Below are 21,300 nucleotides of genomic sequence, written 5' to 3' on the forward strand. Positions count from 1 at the left end.
TGACGGTCTGGAGAGGAAATTGTGGCAACGCGTGTCTCTAGAATAGTGTGGCCGCCAGTGACGACTGGCAGGAATTTGTCGGTTCCCCTGTTTTGTTGTTGATGGTTCAGGTCACAAGGCTTACGATTCAATCCCCAAAATTTTTATTTGTGCAGCTGCCCATGGAGCTTCGCTGGCTTCATGAAAAGCACTTGAGAGCTCGCGCGTGCTGGGCTTCTATTCTGATGAGGCTGATGGCTCTGCATAATGCGCTGTCAGTGGATGAGTACCCAAGAAAAACATGAGTAGTCTTTTATATGTACCATCTACCATGATCCTTTGCCCAGCCCAGAAAAAAACATCACAGCACGTACGTCAGGTTTTGGGGACTAATAGCTGCTTTATTCCTTATATGGATGTAGGCCTTCCTTGCTGCTTCTCATGTTTTCTCATTTTCCTACAGGAGTTATGGAGACACATTTGCTTATATGATTTACAATTTACATGACAACAAGGTGGAGATGGAAGAGAATTGCTGCACTAGAATTTTTTGCAGACCAGGAGTATGTAAGAGCAACCTATTACTTTCAGATTATACACTTCGATCTAATTGTGAGGTTTAAAATACTTTCTATAGCCTTAATGTGATGTTCTAATAGTTAATGTTTTTTTCTGATTAACTTCATTGCAACTGTGTTTTCTGATTCTGATACAACGTTTGCTCTGACAGTAAGAATGGCCAGACGAGAGAAGAGGGTAGGTGCTAGGGCTGGTCGAGGCATCGTGAACTGGATCACCGCTGTCTGTTGATGCCCTGTTGGATTTGGTTCCTGCCGTTGCCTCTGGTCCTATGCGTTCTGGTTTGCTGCTTAATCACTTACACTTTTTAATCTTCAGAAATTGTACTTTTAGAATCAGATTGTTGAGCTTTTCTGAGTACTGAATTTAGGAAGTCCTGCATTTGTATTTTTCCTTATCATAGCCGAATGAATTGTCCGGCAGTATGTGTGGCTACTGCTTATTATTGTATTTATGAATCTGAACTTCTAATTTGTGAACTGCATGGTGGTTGGTGTTATATCTTTCTTAGTTGCAGACACTTCCACACATAAAACTAGAACTTCATGGTCTCTTTCATCATTTGAATGTGAGGTTCTTCATAAAGGGATTCTGAGCCAACAAGTAAGCCAAGAACTCGGTTTAGCATAAACTGTGATTTTGGAATATAAGATCATATCCCTTTTGGAATATGAAATCATATCACAAACAAGGGGAAACATGACCACCTTTGTCCATGGTGGCATGGAGGAGGACTGTTTGATTTGTTAGAGCTGTTTGATTTGTTAGAGGCAGTGAGTTTTTAGTTCATGTTGCACCAAATCACAGTTTCGTTACCTACCACTGCCATTACCAAGTAATTACATACCGCTTCGTCCCCAAGCCAAGAAAGGATTCCCGAGCGAAGCTAGGGTTCGACTGCCCAGATACCGCTCCCCCACATACCGCCGCCACCCCGTCAATCCGCCGCCACCCTGTCCCCAAACTTATGTCCTGGAAGTGGTTCAATGTAAAGAAATAGTCCAGTTCTTTTCTATACCAGAATTTACTAACAATGTTGCAGCGTTCTCATTTCTACCATTGGAGGCCATATTGTGTCACTTAGTTCAATAGAAGGATCGTAACTTCTATACTCAATCTTAATCTTAAGTCGAATAAAGCAAAGTTCTTAGAGGTACCATTGTAAATTTAAAGAACATGTACCCCTATTTTTGCCGATTACTCATTACCACCAATGTAAATCTGTCTCATTACTTCTATTCGAGGTGCCAGACATTTTTACAAAAGGAGATGACTTTTGAGTTTTTCCCATGCAAGTTAATTATAGGTTTTTTTATTGGATTACATTTCAAAAACAAAGTACTAGCTGAACAGAATTCAATTTTAGTCTGCCCATGAGTTGGGTGTAATTTGGGTATGATGGTGCAAACTAACCAATGCAACAATAAGAATTCACAACAACAGCTAGGAAAGCAATACTCTGCATTTCTCTTTCGTACCGACTAAAGACTAGAAAAAAAAATATCAGTATACAACAGCAAAATTGTATGTAATGCAAAATCCAGCATCAATGCATGAAGCGATCAACCCAGCTTGGTATAAAAAGGAGGGATTCTCTACTATATAAAAAGGAGGAACTAGTTCTGTTTCCTCCGGTCGAAAATTTCGTCCTACGTATTTTCTTAGACCGTTATACCCTCCCACCAAATATCATTACCCACCACTGCCATTACCAACTAATTACATACCGCTTCGGTTCCCGAGCGAAGCTAGGGTTCGACTGCCCAGCTACCGCTCCCCCACATACCGCCGCCACCCCATCGATCTGCAGCCAGCCAGCCACCGGCGACGGCCACCTCCTCCGGCCGGTGGAACGGTACTTTCGCGTCCACGGGCCTTTGCAGCCGTGACGCCCGCCCAGCCCTTGGACCTGTACGGCCCTTCCCATACAGTTTCTGCATTTTCCCCTCGATCCCCGCTGGAGATGCGTCCGCGACGTGCGCTCAATGGGGAGGCTCCCGGCGTCGTCACCCACAGTCAAGCGCTCGGAGACATGTGAACACGAGGCGGAAGGCCGGATTCCATGGCAGTACATCGCGTAGCTCGTTGGCACAGCGGCGGGAGGGCCGTGGTGGTGCGGCGTTTCCGCTGGCAGTGGCGGCTCGGAGCTCGCTGGCACATCGACGGGATACATCAACTGATTTCTTGGCGGATTCGGGAGAGCTTGCCTTGAGACTCAATCGTTGAAATCCATCTTGAAGATGGCTTAGAGGAAAGAAGGGGATCCGGAAGGATGAAGTAATTGGACATGGTATTACTCGCTGGAATCGAATAAGTTGACGGTCTGGAGAGGAAATTGTGGCAACGCGTGTCTCTAGAATAGTGTGGCCGCCAGTGACGACTGGCAGGAATTTGTCGGTTCCCCTGTTTTGTTGTTGATGGTTCAGGTCACAAGGCTTACGATTCAATCCCCAAAATTTTTATTTGTGCAGCTGCCCATGGAGCTTCGCTGGCTTCATGAAAAGCACTTGAGAGCTCGCGCGTGCTGGGCTTCTATTCTGATGAGGCTGATGGCTCTGCATAATGCGCTGTCAGTGGATGAGTACCCAAGAAAAACATGAGTAGTCTTTTATATGTACCATCTACCATGATCCTTTGCCCAGCCCAGAAAAACATCACAGCACGTACGTCAGGTTTTGGGGACTAATAGCTGCTTTATTCCTTATATGGATGTAGGCCTTCCTTGCTGCTTCTCATGTTTTCTCATTTTCCTACAGGAGTTATGGAGACACATTTGCTTATATGATTTACAATTTACATGACAACAAGGTGGAGATGGAAGAGAATTGCTGCACTAGAATTTTTGCAGACCAGGAGTATGTAAGAGCAACCTATTACTTTCAGATTATACACTTCGATCTAATTGTGAGGTTTAAAATACTTTCTATAGCCTTAATGTGATGTTCTAATAGTTAATGTTTTTTTCTGATTAACTTCATTGCAACTGTGTTTTCTGATTCTGATACAACGTTTGCTCTGACAGTAAGAATGGCCAGACGAGAGAAGAGGGTAGGTGCTAGGGCTGGTCGAGGCATCGTGAACTGGATCACCGCTGTCCGTTGATGCCCTGTTGGATTTGGTTCCTGCCGTTGCCTCTGGTCCTATGCGTTCTGGTTTGCTGCTTAATCACTTACACTTTTTAATCTTCAGAAATTGTACTTTTAGAATCAGATTGTTGAGCTTTTCTGAGTACTGAATTTAGGAAGTCCTGCATTTGTATTTTTCCTTATCATAGCCGAATGAATTGTCCGGCAGTATGTGTGGCTACTGCTTATTATTGTATTTATGAATCTGAACTTCTAATTTGTGAACTGCATGGTGGTTGGTGTTATATCTTTCTTAGTTGCAGACACTTCCACACATAAAACTAGAACTTCATGGTCTCTTTCATCATTTGAATGTGAGGTTCTTCATAAAGGGATTCTGAGCCAACAAGTAAGCCAAGAACTCGGTTTAGCATAAACTGTGATTTTGGAATATAAGATCATATCCCTTTTGGAATATGAAATCATATCACAAACAAGGGGAAACATGACCACCTTTGTCCATGGTGGCATGGAGGAGGACTGTTTGATTTGTTAGAGCTGTTTGATTTGTTAGAGGCGGTGAGTTTTTAGTTCATGTTGCACCAAATCACAGTTTCGTTACCTACCACTGCCATTACCAAGTAATTACATACCGCTTCGTCCCCAAGCCAAGAAAGGATTCCCGAGCGAAGCTAGGGTTCGACTGCCCAGATACCGCTCCCCCACATACGCCGCCACCCCGTCAATCCGCCGCCACCCTGTCCCCAAACTTATGTCCTGGAAGTGGTTCAATGTAAAGAAATAGTCCAGTTCTTTTCTATACCAGAATTTACTAACAATGTTGCAGCGTTCTCATTTCTACCATTGGAGGCCATATTGTGTCACTTAGTTCAATAGAAGGATCGTAACTTCTATACTCAATCTTAATCTTAAGTCGAATAAAGCAAAGTTCTTAGAGGTACCATTGTAAATTTAAAGAACATGTACCCCTATTTTTGCCGATTACTCATTACCACCAATGTAAATCTGTCTCATTACTTCTATTCGAGGTGCCAGACATTTTTACAAAAGGAGATGACTTTTGAGTTTTTCCCATGCAAGTTAATTATAGGTTTTTTATTGGATTACATTTCAAAAACAAAGTACTAGCTGAACAGAATTCAATTTTAGTCTGCCCATGAGTTGGGTGTAATTTGGGTATGATGGTGCAAACTAACCAATGCAACAATAAGAATTCACAACAACAGCTAGGAAAGCAATACTCTGCATTTCTCTTTCGTACCGACTAAAGACTAGAAAAAAAAATATCAGTATACAACAGCAAAATTGTATGTAATGCAAAATCCAGCATCAATGCATGAAGCGATCAACCCAGCTTGGTATAGTATCCCCGGCCGCCTGCTCCTCCTCTTCACCCCTTTCCCGGAAACTTGCTGCTCCTCTCCACTGCATCCCAGAAATTCACCTATTCAGATTAATTACTTAAGATGGTCTTATGCGGCTATTTTTTCTATGATCTGTAATCTATGTTAAATGGCAGCTCCAGCGGCGGCATCGGGCGTGAAGGGCATGCGATGGTGAACACCCTCAAGTGTAAGTTGTTCTACATACATTGGTTCAAGACTACCGTGGCAATTACCACCTCACTAAATTCAAATATAGGTTATTCAGCTCATGTTACGATGATCAAGTAAGAGTATTACTGTGGCTGAAAAATAGGATCTCTGACTTCGTTATAGTCTACTAATAACTACCACTGGATGCAAAACGTGGCCAAACCTCAAATTACCATGCTTTCTGGTGTACAGTGTCCGAGTCACAAAGTAAGAATAGAGTGTATTCATGAGGTATATTCTTCTCCATGTAATTCAGATTCACTTCGGGTTTTTGAATCAAAGATTGAGTTCTTCTGCTTAGTAAGTTTAAACACTCTAGAAGCATGACTAACATGATAATAATGAATTGTTGCAAGATAAATGAACATGTTGTATATAAAAGCTCCGAGTTAACTGAACTTCTTATGTGCCAGCCATTACAAACAGTGGGGTGACATGATGACAACAAGTTTTAGTCCCACTTTTAGTACACCAAGTTATTTTTTAGCCCAGTCCCTTCTCATTCGACCCAAAACCAGTGTAAGAAAAAAAATAAGAAAACAAAGAATGCTACATCATGTTTGTGGCATGGACATATAGTTATCTCTACTGGATTCTAAATAAGCTGCATCCTTTATGCTTATATTGTTGTATCTATTCCTCCCCTGCAGGCCCTCTGTTTATACCAGGGAGACAAGCTGGAGCTCGATGAGCTCGAATTACATGATGAGAACATGACGTAATCTCTTCATGAGGGAGAGAATAACGTTCAATTAGTAGCAACAAGACGCGGTTCATCAATTGTGGAAGACAAGTGTATGTAGTATGTACCCGCACCTGTAATATGTATTGATTATTCATTCGGCTTCAATTGGTTTTTGTTTTGTTACATGAACAAGAAATTAAGACACTTGAGAGTTGAGAAGAACTGTAATTCTTATGCACCTGTAGATTTCACAGCACATTGTTGACACTGACATTGAAATTGTTGTTGTGCTACAAGGAGTTGGTACCAAATCTTGAATGGAACACTTATTGAGACTTATTTCTGTAAGTGTTAGTTTTATATTGTATGGCAACACATTCAAAGCAGTGTATGAACTATTGATAATACATGGTATGTAGTTGACGTGTCTGCCCATAACAATATGAAGAGGAAAAATTATGAGTTCTGTTGTGATAATGTATAGATATTTGTATTTTAAAATCCTTAGTAAGATGGGTGTCTTCAAGATTAATGTTGATCTCAGAATGATGCATGACCTTAGTTAGCATGCATTTAAATTTCTCTATCATTTTATTCTTTTAATGGAATAAAACATTTAGATCCTTCAAGCATCAATTGTATTGTAATGCTATCATAATTATTTGATGCATGTTATACAAATTAATAACTTATCATATTTTGAATAGCGAGTATAGTTGAGAAATTATCTAAATATATCTGGGCTAGAGCATCATTGATTTCGCTATGCATTTATGTGAAAAAAGAGACGCTATATTTCTTTCTTGCTGCTTCACATTCCGCATTCTGTTGTAATTTTTGAATCGATGCCGATTGAGGATTAACAAAGTAATTCTTGTTATTGACGCACTTACACAATAAAAGTACCACTAATATGACATGAGCCAAAAGGGTAATAAAGGATAGAAAGAACACATGTTGTCCTCGGAAGGTTAGTGAGAGGGATAAACATGACATTGTATAGGGTGGGGTATTAAAAAATTACAAATCAGCGTGCTTGCGATGCTCGACAAGATGAAATTATTTTTCTCCATGGCAACATACGGCCATTTAACTATGAATAACAAAGTGATGTTTGGAATAATCAGAAAAGAAAATATTCTTTCAATTATACATGTGTTCGCAGCACCCTTATTTTGTGAGACAATAATACATCCAAAAGAAGATATTGTTGAGTTGACAGTTATGACGGTCCAGAACACATGTGTGGGACTTACCGTGAAAGAGTAACAAGAAACAACATGTTCTTGATATTGTGTTCGGTATTATCATGATGTAGTACATGATGATATCCTTAATTTGTTTTAAATTTTCATAATAAGTTGCGAACTATATATGTGCATTGAGAAATAAAATTTGAGAACCCGTGGCGACGCACGGGCATTTATACTAGTAACTAGTTAAATGAGTTATTTAATGTGCAAAAAATTCCGAAAAAGAGTGGCACTTACTCATGGAGTCTTTACCACAAATTGCCACTTCTCAAATCATAGATAAATCATAGATAAATCAAGTTTCACCACAAATTGCCACTTCTCAAATCACCTAGTAGCTATGAAGGTGCATGGTTTTCCATAATAAGCCCTACCCAAAACAGACTTTCCCCAAAACATACTTTGTCCGAATGAGGCCATAATTTTCACACTCATGTAGATTTGTATTGCAAATAGTTTGAGGTAGGCCAAGATGGGTTTCATTGTACAAAAAACGCATTTTCCGTTTCTTAAATCTCATATTTAAATCCCTTAGTCTGTTTATTACTCACTTGCCCTTGATTTCTTGATACTACTCAGTTTTGCCCTCTCCCTTCACAAACTCTCACAGATGCCCAACATTGCCCTGATTGGTCTAGCCCATGTCACGCGGATCGTGCCCGCCGACCGTTGATCGTATGATCTAACGGCGGTGATAACCCCTATCTCTCTCTCCGGTCGGGGCCACCACCCTCTCTCTCTCTCGTCGTCGGTTAGCTTCACGCAAAGTTTGGTTTTCCGCATTATTTTTCACGAGCTAAATTATAAACTCTTTTTAGGCATTACTTTTCACGCAAAAAATGATAAACCATCACCGATTTGTTGTAGCCATTACTTTTCACGCAAAAAAATGATACACCATCACCCATTTCTTGTAGGGATTATACCCATTACTTTTCACGCAAAAAATGATAAATCATCACCGATTTTGTTGTAGCCATTACTTTTCACGCAAAAAATGATACACCATCACCCATTTCTTGTACCCATTACTTTTCACGCAAAAAACGATAAACTATCACCGGTTTGTTGTAGCCATTACTTTTCACGCACAAAAATGATACACCATCACCCATTTCTTGTACTCATTACTTTTCACACAAAAAACGATAAATCATCACCGATTTTGTTGTAGCCATTACTTTTCACGCAAAAAATGATACACCATCACCCATTTCTTGTAGCCATTACTTTTCACGCAAAAAACGATAAACCATCACCGATTTTGTTGTAGCCATTACTTTGCACGCAAAAAATGATACACCATCACCCATTTCTTGTAGCCATTACTTTTCACGCAAAAAATGATAAACCATCAACGATTTGTTGTAGCCATTACGGTAAATGATAAACTATCACGAATTACCATTTCTTTTAGGCATTACTTTTCACGGTAAAATGATAAACTATATCACGAAGTTCCATTTCCGTCAAGATAGTCCGCATTACTTTTTTGTTGAGATATATACCCCCACAACGGTCGTCTCCTCCTTAATTTATTGTGTAAACCCCCACAACGGTCATCTCCTCCTTAATTTATTGTGTAAACCCCCACCAACGTTCACCTCCTCCTTATTTTATTGTGTAAACCCCTACAACGGCCATCTCTCCCTTATAAACACCCACACGGCCATCCCTTGTGTCAATAGGTTCTGCCTCTCTCTTCTTCGTTCACATACACTTGATCATCCATTGCCATGGCTTCCACGTCTCGGACGCGGACCGGAAGGGGAAGGGGAAGGGGAAGGGGAAGGGGAAGTGGATCATCATCATTGCCACCACCACCGTCAACACCGCCATTGATCATAGAGGAGTTCTTCATCGTCGTCTATGAAGACCCTTTGGTCAAGAAGGTACGTACGCGTTCCCACATATATGATGCATGTGATTAATTATGGGCATGTTCTAAAAACCTTTAATTTCAAACGATCGGCGCTCGATCTCTTTGCAGAACTCCCAAAAAGTTTGCGGACTATCTTGACGGCCAGAGCCAGCCTAAGGTGTATCCGCGAGCAGCTGACCGCGGTCCTCGTCTCCGGACCGTGGAGGTCCTATTTGACGGACAAGGCCGGATGTACCTCGACAAGGGCTGGGAGAAATTCGCCATCGCGCACGGTGTGGATTTCGGCTGCCACGTACACTTCAAATATGAAGGCGATGATGTGCTCACAAAGGAAGGTGTTCGACGGAACAATGTGCAGGAGGTACTACTACTCGACGACGAAGATATCGACGATGAAAGCGACGACGACGTGAAGCCATGCATCCATCCCCTTTAGATAAGGGGATTATGACCAAGAATATATATGTAGCTTCATATGCATCGATTTAGAGATCTAGCTATTTTCTATATATTATGTAAAAAATAATATCACATTTCCACTATTATTTGAGCACCACATCCTCCAAACGATGCCGATGCCGATGCCAATATCGGCATGGTCAGAACGGCTATGCTCGCCGCCACTGCTAGGTCAACGTCGGGATGCACAATGTTTAGCATAAGAGTCACTTTAGATTAAGCTGCGAAAATAGTCACCTGCCACAGCGGTCATTGGCTGTGGAGGCCCCACAGAGCGGCAATATATAATTTTCTATAAATAAATAGACGACCCATCGGTCATTGGCCGCGGCAGCCCCATAGAGCGGCCCCATTTGTCATTGGCAAGCACCGCGTATACAATCGTGAAATAAAACGGCCCACGCGTCGGCCGGTAGATGGATGGCTATCCGTCGGCACGAGACGGTCGGAGAGGAACCGACCCGACGGTAACCGGTAAGGCCTCTGACCTGACGGCAACCCGCATCTTCGAGGGGTTTCAAACTAGAGGGAGGGGAAAGCTGAGGAAAAACTAAGGGGCTGGGGAAAACTGAGTACAACTAACGAAGCAGGGGCACGAAAATAGAAATCCCAAAGTTTTATTTTGTGTTCAAAGATACTTAACAATTGATTACTTTTTAAATGAACACGAGGAACCGGACACGCTCCATGGCTGCACAAGTCGCACTACCGGTTGAGAACACCCCTACTGCGCTTGGCATCGAGTTCGATGATCAACGCCAACTCAACCGTTTCAACCGCCTTAAGAACCGCGAGATCAAGTCAACAAAATGAGCATGCTCCCATATTCTGAACCAACTAGACCTACGCCTTTATTTAAATACTCTTTGCAACAATGTTAGTTTGCTTCACTTTGTTTTTTAGTAGCTCGCCACCTATCACCACTTGACACTCGAGTTCTTTAGCACCTTGAAGCATACAGTGGGATGGTATCACACTCCGGAGGTAAATCAACCCGTAGTCGACCATATATCCTTCCGTTTTATGAACCGTGAGTATGAACTAACTTTAGATGAGTGGTGCCACTACTTTTGCTATGAAGACAACACCTCCACCAACCATTTCGCTTGCTTTATTTTAAATCTGTCTCCTATAAAATATTTTAGTACGATGAAAGAATCTGACACACTCCATGAGGGGAATAATATTGACTTCCCTGCGATTCTCTATTTGTACTATGTTATTGCTAACACCTTGCAGGCACGTGGTGATTTCACAAGAATCAATGAAGAGGAAATGATGATCCTCGCAAAGGTTGTGTTCCCGAATAGCAACATCCATCCAAACTTGGGCGCCCTTCTCATCACTTACCTGAACCACCAACCACTTGAAGCTCGGGGCCCATATGTGGAGGCAGAGTCATCACCATCCTGGCATGAGGACTTAACATCAATGTGAGTAATTTACGAGCATTGTAAGGACCTCACGGTCTTGGTTTTACTACTCTAAATGCATGTGCTATGGTTAGAAAAATAAATTGTGGATATTACTTCAACATACCGGGAGCTGATCACTTGATCGGTGCCCCTTTGCCTAATGGTCTACTATCTATCAAGGATGGGTGTTTGCATTATGATGTGCAGGTTGAGGCAAATCTACCACAACAACAAAATGAACCTGGAGGATAAGAAGAAGTTTAAGAAGAAAATGCAGGACTTGAACTGGATCACCAGCCACTCCATGACTTCACCACCTATTAGGACATGTATGCAGTCGAAGGAAACATTGAGAACATGGGCAACCTCACCATCAGCCTTCCATACGCCACCAACTATCTCGCTTCCCAGTTCATTCATTGGATCAGCCAATGGAACTTTGGGAACTATCCTCCACCACCACAATGAGCTCAACAAGAGGGCTTGCAAAAGCCTAAGCTTGGTGATGTATTCCTCAAGCATTTTTATTTGTGTTGAATAAATTTGTACTCAAGCTCTTTTAAAGAGCTTTAAAACACTCGTGTTGGTTTGTTCCAACACTTTACTTTTTATTTGCTTTTGATTTTAGTTTTTTTCCTTTTATTTGTTTTTACTTCCTTACTTTGTCGACAATCTCTTTATTTTTCCCTCTCAATCCCAAATTCACAAAAATACAAAATTATGTTCTCCCTTTATCCTTGTTCATGAAAAGGCAGATTTACATTTCCCTCTTTGCTTTGATATTATTAATGAGAGTGATCTACTAAGAGTTTTGAAGGAACACATCATAAGGAAGAGAAATGTGAAATCATCTATAAGAGGTATGTCCTATGTCTCCCACTTTGTAAGTTTGGCATTGTTTATGCTAGTTAGTAGACTTGTTAAGATATGGTATTAGTGAGAGTGATTTCAAATAATTGGATTAGAGCTTTTATTTGTATGTTTGATTAATTGTGATAGCTCTTGCTCTAATTCATTTAGTTAACCGAGTTTTGCCTTGGAAATAATATTGCCAAACAAGTACAATAAGAAAAAGTCTAGAATTATGGCGTGTATGATGATCGGTTGTCTTAAGGGTTTAACTTTGAAGATACTTAACTCCATAGATATAGTGATAACTTGATAGCACTCTTGATAGGAATTGTTTGATTGAACTGAATTCTAGTGGTAACTGAGATGCATGCCAAGTTGTAATGTTGTGAATCAAGTATGATATTGCTTAAAGCTTGACTAAAAATTGTGGTGCGCACTCTTGGGATGCTAACAACACCGCTGGCTTATGAACGATTTGCGGTATAAATTAATCCCAATTTCAGCTATTGAATTGAAGGCACGGGTAGCTAGCTACTCGTGTGCACTATTAGTTCCCTTGAGTGTTGCAAAACTATTAATAAAAGGTTATTCATGACTCTTGATTGGAAACTATCATTGGAATCCAAAAGTAACACTTCCAAGTCTTGGCATGGACTCTTTACTACTAGATGAATTTTCTTGAAAGGCAATTAATAGATAGTAAGTGTTTTCATAGTCTTGATCTATTGATGTGGGTGTCAGTAAGATACTTCATTGCTTATACATGTTTTGACATGAATGCTCGTATTTAACTTTGATGATAATAAACTTCCTAGTGTTCAGTAACATCTCAAAAATTTCAAAACAAAGAAAATGAATTTCCCTATTTCCAAATTTTGGAACCAACAAAAACTTTTCTGAAATTAAGTTTGATGATCTTGCTTAATTCTTGTGCTATTGCCATGATTTCTTGTTATTAGTATTTGAAATGATCTTAAACCCTAAACCTCACCCCTCTTTTCACCATCCAAGTTAAAATAGAATAAAAAGAAATTTAATTAAGAAAAAGGCATATGTGCCTATGGCTATTTTTGTAAATCTTTACCCTAGGCCTTTCTACTTTGATTAGAGGTTTGGAAAACCTTCATAAACCTTGCCTAGTACTTATCAAGCCAAATCCAAAGTGAAACCAAAGATTTTTTAAAAAGAAATAAAAAAATGCCATAGAGGCATATGAGAGTAAAATGCAAATTTATGAATTTGAGGATCTTGACCCTAGGACTAGTTGTGAATCGTGGGATCAATTCTCTATACCATTTCAAACTCAATAACCTCATTTGGGTCAAGCCAAGTCAAATTGAAAATCAAATGCAACATATGCATAGAGGCATATGTGGCACCTAGCCATTTCACCAAACCTTGACCTATGACTTTAAACCTTGACCAAATGGTGTGAAACCATCTCTAAACCTAATCTAACACTAAATTGACCCTAACCCATGCCCAAGTAAAGCAAGGGAAACAATTTAGAAGAATAAGAAAATTTGACACATCACCTCTTATGTGTTATGGCCATTTTTTGCAAATCTTTGAGCTAGACCTTTTGGAATGGTTTCAATGGTTTGGAAATGTTCCTAAACTAATAAGAATCACTTTGGAGTCAAGAAAAATCAAATCAAATGGAGAGAAATCAAATAGGGAGAAAATCTCATTTTCACTCACATACACACTTAGCCAATTTTGCAAATCTTCAATCAAGGCCACTTTGGCATGTGCCATTGTTTGAAAAACACTTATATATCAATAACACATCCATTTGAATCAAAGAAACCCAAATCAAAGCAAAGAAGAATTCAAATGCAACTTACATATGATAATGGTCATATGGCCATTTTATAAAATCTTCACCACTTTGCACCCCTGGTTTTATCTTTTATTAAACCAACCTTGACGCACTCTTGCCATGTCATCCAAGACCATGTCAAGGTGAACCACTTTGCTGTTGACCACTAGTGCTGACTTTGACCAGGTTGACCAGAATAAAGGAGACAAGTGGAGACATTGAAATAAAGGGAAGATTAACCCCCATTTTGAATTCTCACAAACCTTCATCAAAATGACCATCACCACCACCATTCTACCTCTCTAATTATATAAAATAGATCCACCAAAAAGATTTCCAAATTTCAAATAAAAGTTTCATGCGGCCATTTTCACAAACACTTGGCAGGCATCATTTCAGATTTTGCACACACCCTTTTACACACTGGTTTTTAGCCTCCACCACTTTAACTTGGTGATCACCACACCCTGGTACCTCCTCTGCATCAAACCTAGCCAATTTGCTCTGGTTAAAGTGAGGGTATGATCACCATTTCATCCATGCCATGTACCAGAACACACACACAAGCACTCCATCTCCCTGGCCCTCCTCTCTCCCGAGCACCATGTCAGCAAGCACGCCCACACTTCCCTGAGCACGCTAGTACCATTGCTGACTCGAAGCATGCACGCCATTGGCCGAACCTCGCACGCCCAAACACGCCACAAACCTGCCAGGCACGCGGTGAGCGCGCACGGGCACGTCCTGGACGCGCGCAGCACGCGCGCGTACCGTCGCTCTCATCCTCCACTGCAGCCCTCCCTCTGCATCAAGCTTGGCCACCATCTCCTCTACCTCCTAGACATCCTCGATAGCTCGCGGAGGAACCGTCGCCGTCGCCATGATTGAAGTTCTTGCCGCCAGTACACGCCGCAGTCGTGGAAGCGATGCGAGCTGTCCCCTCCTCCTTTCTCTGCACCAGCTGCACGATGAGAAGCGCCTAGCCGTCGCCTACCTCCTGCGCCCCCTAGCTTGCCCCTTCGCGCCCTGGAGCGCCATGGACGCCGATGACCCTCCACGGCCCTCGCAGCACTCGCGCGATTATAAATAGAGAAGCTCCCGCACTGCATCCTTCACACAAGTTCTGCTCCCCTCCCTCTCCACGACCTCCTCCATCTCTTCTCCATGTCGATTACGCCACATAGAGCCTCAATTTAGCCGTCGATCACCGGAGTCCGCCACAGTGCAATCGCACGATTCCGTCCACCTCCGCTCCTCCCACGGCTACCAGTAGGATCCTCGTCCTCGACAACCTCGTCTAGCACCTGCGCCACCCCTCGCCGGAGCTCCAGCACGCCGCCGACCCCCCACCTCCGCCGCTGCAGCGAGGTCTTCTCCCCGTCGACGATGACGACTGCCAGCCGCCCGATCCACATCTAATCCAACGGCGCGCGTTGCAAGGTACCGTTTCGGTTGAGCTGAGTCGGTGACTAGTGGGACCCTTTCTCAGCTGGCCTGCGTCGTTACTGGGCTGGCCCCTTTGCTGTTTAAATGTTTCGGCCCACTAGTTTTCCCGCCTAGCCCATTTAAGTTATTCAAATAATTTGTTTCAGCAAATTTTCAATACTGGTATGTGCTATAAATTAAATAGTTTCAAATCTACAAACCTAAATTGAGTTATTCAAATTGTTCCAGAAAGCGTATGAAATTATCTAGCTAACCCCACTGGATTCAACCCCATAACTTGTGTAGATTTTGAATAGCAAAAATAATAAGACAGAGACTTTTCAGTATTCAAATAAATCTTAAAAATCAACCAATTTGAATTTTAAATTGAATCCAATTGCTATAATTCACATTTCACCAACTCTAATTTACTAGGCAAAAATATCATATGGGTTCTGTACATGATCTTGATCTAGAAGAAAAATATTGGCTATGTAGTCAATACTAGCCCATTTAATCTATTTCAAATTTTAGGATTTTAAATCTATGAGGTGTAGCACCTCATTTAAATCATTTTATCAAGTGTTATTAAGTAATGTGATGACCTCTTTTGCATAGGCTCATACTCGCTCACTTGTGGAATTTAAATCAATATAGTATTTGAATCACCATGGTTAATTAAATCACATGAGATGATGAATCTCATTTAAATCATTTTTCTCAAATGATAAGTGTGAAGTGTTGACCTTGGTCAACATGTGATCATACATGGTTATTTGAGAAGATTAAATCTTAAGAAGATTCAATGAGAGGAAATTAGTTCTCCAAAGAACTACAGAGAAATCCTAATTCCAATTTCAATGAGAGGAAATTATTTTCCTAATACTAAGTAAGAAACCCTAGCATAATTTGTGAATAAATGTTAAATAGTGATGCTAGATCATTTTTGTGAGCCAATAAGGCTAATGAAGATTACTTAAGTGTTGTTTAGTGATTGTATCCTTGTATTCGTTTATAGACGCTAGTAGCGGAGACTATCAAGAGGAAGAGGTCTTCTACCCAGAGGATGAGCCAGAAAACTTTGATCACCTCACCAATCGAGGCAAGCTAGACTAATGCAAGCTATTTTGTTTACAAGCTATTACCAATGCAACTAGACTAATGCAAAGATCTACAAGAGCAAGGCACCATTACTTTTATTTTATGCTTAATGCTCCTATCCCAAGTTTTTACTTTACAAGCTTTACTAAATTTTTGTTTATCAAAGTACTTTTTGATTCATGATTCACTTAGTTTAGTTATGGAGTAGTACAAGAGTATCAAACTTAGCCTAGAGCAATACAAGTTGTTTAGCACCCCCTCATGACTAGTTGCTAGTGCTAATACTAAAAGTGACTATTCTAGATGGGAACTTGTGAAAACCAATGACTTTGAAAACCTTGGAATGATGAGTCATTCTATTGAAATATTTTGAAGGTGAATGTGACTTGTGAATGACTTGGTGAAACTTACCAAAAACTGATGGTTGGGTTCGGATGCGATGCCATTCCAATTCTTAAGTATCCCCACAATACCTGAATCTGGGTAAGGCTTAACTGGAAACTTATGTATTTTAGTATGGGTTCCCTATGAACAAGCGTCATAGGGGTTATGCTGAGGCTGCCTCCCTCGAAAGTGAAATGACGTGAAATGAGGTGAATGTCCTACCCAAGCCTTGTGCAGTTCCCGGGTTGACCGTTTGTTTTCACCGGGAGGCCAAGCTCATGGGGAGAGGTGCCTATACTAGGGTATGTAAATGAAATGTTAGGATTGGTAGTTCGCGTATCGCGTACGATAAATCAGGGCCAGATTACCCACGATGAACTATTGCAATTGTTGTGGCACAAGTGTACAACCTCTGCAGAGTTTAAACCTATTCGAATAGCCGCGTCCGCGGTCATGGACAATTGGAAAGGCCATACTTGTTCCATCATCGGAACTTTTACTAAAAATATGAATGGTGACTTGTGATTTGAATTGAAAGGTGACTTTGACTTTGAATCACAATTGAGTTGTGGGAATGACACTAATGTTCCCACTTGAGTTAAGTTAGGCCAAGGAGGAGTTTTTGATTACTAAAGTGCTTATGAAATAAAACTAGCTTTATGCAAATCAAACTTAGAGCTTAGAACCCCTTTGCTATGGTTGATAGTATTTACCTTAGTATTAGTTTGCAAGTACTTTAAAGTACTCATGGCTGTGTCCCTGGCTATTCAAATGGCCGGACTATGAAGAAGAGTATCAGAACCCGGAAGAAGGACAGCAGGACGTCTACGACAACTAGGATCACTCCTGACGTCAACAGTTGCTCGTGGAATAAATGGACTACTACTACGCTACTTCGCTTCCGCTATATGTTATGTAATTGATCAATAGAACATCTATTGTTGTAATGAGACTCGGATCATGTGATCCTTTATTTGTAAGATGATTATGTGTATGTGATGAATGATGTGTTGTGATATCAATCTATTATGTCTCGCAAAAACAATATTCCCGGGATTGCGAGGAATGGCATAATAGGCATCTGGACTTAAAAATCCGGGTGTTGACAAGTTGGTATCAGAGCCATTGTTGACCTTAGGAGACCCTAGTTAGAATGGACGTCTGAAAAATTTAGTTTCAAAACAAATGAAGTGACTATTTATGAAAACTTATTCTCCCTCTTATCCTTGAGATCTTCTTCAAAATAAGAAAGTTATGCTCTATTCTTTTATACTACTACATAAAATTTTGACACACTACTCACTTCTCTAACTTACTCATCATAACTCTTCACAGATGGAGTACACCTGCAAGTCTTATCAACTTGGCCACGGAGGAAACCTGATGTTCGAGAAGGATTTAAAGCAACTAGTGGAGTATTTAGGACGCCCGTACCCCGAGTTCTTCGGAATACCCCTCAACCCTCCATCGGGAGGACCACCTCGGTGGGAAGTTACTGCAGATCTGAGGGGAAAGCTGGGAGCCCCAACATGGGAAACCATCTGGTTTTCTGTAACGGGAAGCAGTTGGAAGGAAGGATTAGTCAAAGCGATGCAAGAAGCAATTGCCCGTCTGTGTGGACAGAATATCAACAAGCTCCAGAATACCCGCTTCATTTACTACCCAGGACATGACCCCATGGGAAGACCAATAATCATGCCCCCGCACCCGGAGATGAACCACTATGTTGCCTACCTCGACTACATGTTGTACAAGACCCGCAAGGAGTTGGACAACGCCCTCGCCTTTCGCCAAGCACATTACCCGTGAAGATGAAGAATCCACCCTGAAGAGTAGTATCATTACAAGCACTATCGTAGGTGTGAGTTGTATCAGGATCCCCTTGTATCGTAGAGCGATGAATGGTTCTTCAAACCAACGGTGTGTTAGCTTTGTAATATGTGATGTTTGGAATGAATGAAAAAGTGTTGTTGGTTTTTACCCCCGCAACACTACTCAATTTTTCAAGTTATGAAATTTTTAAAACTTTAACAAAACAAACCATAGAAATTTCCCTCTTATCTTATCATCTACCTCAATGTTCAGATGGCCCCACCAACCCGCAGCGCCACCCAGGATGCCATGATGCAGATGCTGCAGACGATGATGGCAGACCGAGAAGTCGAAAGAGCTGAACGCCAAGCTAACATTGCCGCACTGCAACAGATAGCGCAGAACAATCAAGGCCACGGAAACCACGATCACCCTGGATCGAAACTGAAGAATTTTCAGAACACCAACCCACCCATGTTCAGCAAGACCGAAGAGCCACTTGACGCTGATGACTGGCTCCAGACAATGGAAAACAACCTCGAAGTTGCGGGAGTTGAAGCCGCAGAAAAAGTACTGTTTGCCACCCACTACCTGTCAGGACCTGCAAGAGCCTGGTGGACAAGTGCCCGCGCAATGAATGTCGGACAAATGATGACCTGGGAAGACTTCAAGCTGAAGTTCAGCAAATACCATGTGCCCCAAGGACTGATCAGGAAAATGAGAGACGAGTTCCGCGAACTCAAACAAGGAAGGATGTCCGTGGTGGAATACCGCGACAGGTTTCTTACTCTGTCAAGGTACGCCCCGGATGAAACCGACACCAACGAGAAAAGGAAGGAGAGATTTCTGAACGGACTGCACGACGAGATGCAAACTGTGTTAGTGAACATTCCGTTCGCTAACTTAGAAGCCCTGGTAGACTCAGCCATACAGATGGAAGGAAAGCTGCATCAAGCCAATGAGAACCGCAAGCGCAGAATGATGAACCAGAATGGACCCCACCATACCCAGAAGTACCGCAACAACTCCTCTGGAGGATTCACCCCAAGATACAACAAGCCAACTGCTCAGAATTATCGCCCCAACTACACCAACAACAACGGAGGACCCCCGAGGCCCGGAGGCAACAACAACAACAGCCACCACAACAACAACAACCCCAACAGCAACATCAACAATGGGAACAACAAGAACACCAACACTGGCCCGAGGACTGGAAGCAATGCCATCCCCGTCACCCCGAAGGACAAGTCAACTGTAAACTGCTATGAATGTGGAGTTGTGGGTCACTACTCCAATGAGTGCCCCAAGAAGCTTGCCAAGATTGCTGCCAACACTGCTGCACCTGCCCAGCAACAGCGCCGCTTCGCAGGTAGAAGGAACCAAAACAACAACAACGGCCGTTTCTACCACATGACTGCCACTGAAGCTCAGGAAGCACCCCAGACCATGCCAAGTATGTTTCCCTGTTAATCAGATTGCTCAATCTCTCTTAGGAACCTAACTTTTCTTAAAATCTCGGGACGAGATTTGTTTAAGGGGGAAGGGTTTGTAACATCTCAAAAATTTCAAAACAAAGAAAATGCATTTCCCTATTTCCAAATTTTGGAACCAACAAAAACTTTTCTGAAATTAAGTTTGATGCATAGTGATCTTGCTTAATTCTTGTGCTATTGCCATGATTGCTTGTTATTAGTATTTGAAATGATCTTAAACCCTAAACCTCACCCCTCTTTTCACCATCCAAGTTATAGTAAAAATAAAAAGAATTTAAATAAGAAAAGGGCCTATGTGTCTATGGCTATTTTTGGAAAACTTTACCCTAGGCCTTTCTACTTTGATTAGAGGTTTGGAAAAACCTTCATAAACCTTGCCTAGTACTTATCAAACCAAATCCAAAGTGAAACCAAAGATTTTAAAAAGAAACTAAATATGCCATAGAGGCATATGAGAGTAAACTAGCAAATTTGTGAATTTGAGGAGCTTGACCCTAGGACTTGTGGTGAATGGTTGGATCACTCCTCTATACCATTTCAACACTCAACAACACCAATTGGGTCAAGCCAAGTCAAATTAAAAATCAAATGCAACATATGCATAGAGGCATATGTGGCACATACCATTTTACCCAAATCTTGTTCTATGCCATTGTACCTTGCCCCAAATGGTGTGGAACCACTTCTAAACCTAATATAACACTAAATGGACCCTAACCCATGCCCAAGTAAAGCAAGGGAAAACAATTTAGAAGAATAAGAAATTTGACACATCACCTCTTATGTGTTATGGCCATTTTTGCAAATCTTTGAGCTAGACCTTTTGGAATGGTTTCAATGGTTTGGAAAGGTTCCTAAACTCATAAGAATCACTTTGGAGTCAAGAAAAATCAAATCAAATGTAGAGAAATCAAATGGTGAGAAAATTCCATCTTTCCCTCACATACACACTTAGCCAATTTTGCAAATCTTCAATCAAGGCCACTTTGGCTTGTGCCATTGTGTGTAAAACACTTATATATCAATAACACATCCATTTGAATCAAACAAACCCAATTCAAATAAAAGATGAATTCAAATTCAACTTACATATGATAATGGTCATATGGCCATTTTATAAAATCTTCACCACTTTATCCCTCTGGTTTTGACTTTTCTTAAACCAACCTTGGTCAACCCTTGTCATGTCATCCAAGACCATGTCTATGTGAACAATTTTGCTGTTGACCACCCATGCTGACTTTGACCAGGTTGACCAGAACAGAGATGACAAGAGAGGACTTTGAAACAAAATGAAGATGATCACATTTTTGAAACTTTGCAAATCAACTCCAAAATGAATACCACCACCACCATTCTATCACATTAATTATATGTTTGAGATCCACCAAAAAGATTTCCAAAATTCAAATAAAAGTTTCATGCGGCCATTTCCTCAAACACCTTGCAGGCACAATTTGGAAAATGCAATACAT

General features: G+C 41.3%; 2 long non-coding RNA genes across 2 annotated transcripts; both read left to right on the forward strand.

Moving 5' to 3' along the window:
* Positions 1–2,670: 2,670 nt before the first annotated feature.
* Positions 2,671–3,399, forward strand: LOC124669989. The gene is made up of 3 exons (XR_006992364.1): positions 2,671–2,848; positions 3,030–3,127; positions 3,315–3,399. It is a non-coding gene; the product is annotated as an uncharacterized LOC124669989 (long non-coding RNA).
* Positions 3,400–5,116: 1,717 nt separating this feature from the next.
* On the forward strand, positions 5,117–6,143 carry LOC124669520. Its single transcript, XR_006992217.1, has 2 exons — positions 5,117–5,216; positions 5,890–6,143. It is a non-coding gene; the product is annotated as an uncharacterized LOC124669520 (long non-coding RNA).
* The last annotated feature ends 15,157 nt before the right edge of the window (positions 6,144–21,300 follow it).

The sequence above is a fragment of the Lolium rigidum genome, chromosome 7, assembly GCF_022539505.1.
Source record: "Lolium rigidum isolate FL_2022 chromosome 7, APGP_CSIRO_Lrig_0.1, whole genome shotgun sequence".
Lineage (NCBI taxonomy): Eukaryota > Viridiplantae > Streptophyta > Magnoliopsida > Poales > Poaceae > Lolium > Lolium rigidum.